This window comes from Arachis ipaensis, chromosome B10 (genome assembly GCF_000816755.2).
Source record: "Arachis ipaensis cultivar K30076 chromosome B10, Araip1.1, whole genome shotgun sequence".
NCBI classification, from domain to species: Eukaryota; Viridiplantae; Streptophyta; class Magnoliopsida; order Fabales; family Fabaceae; genus Arachis; species Arachis ipaensis.
The window spans coordinates 72,511-72,833 of NC_029794.2; positions in this window are offsets into that span (position 1 = coordinate 72,511).

Sequence of the window (323 nt, forward strand, 5' to 3'; positions counted from 1 at the left end):
TTTATTGACTAAGGATCTTTTGTATTTAGTGAGAAGTATTTGGTTCAACATTCTTTTGAAACATATTTTTATACAAGTATATAACATATACATATATAGGATGCAGGTTGATCGGATAGGGTTGAGGCTCAACCCCTATCCTACCCTACCCGCTACAAATCGAATTGGCAATCCTACTCGATCGAGTTGAGTATCCGCGAGTAGAGTGTATATTGCCATCCCTTGCCAACCTGCCATAAAACCAGACGAACAAGCATTTTAAGCCCATCTTATATGGTGGAATATGGCAAGCTACTCTTTTTACCACTCCTAATTATTTGATT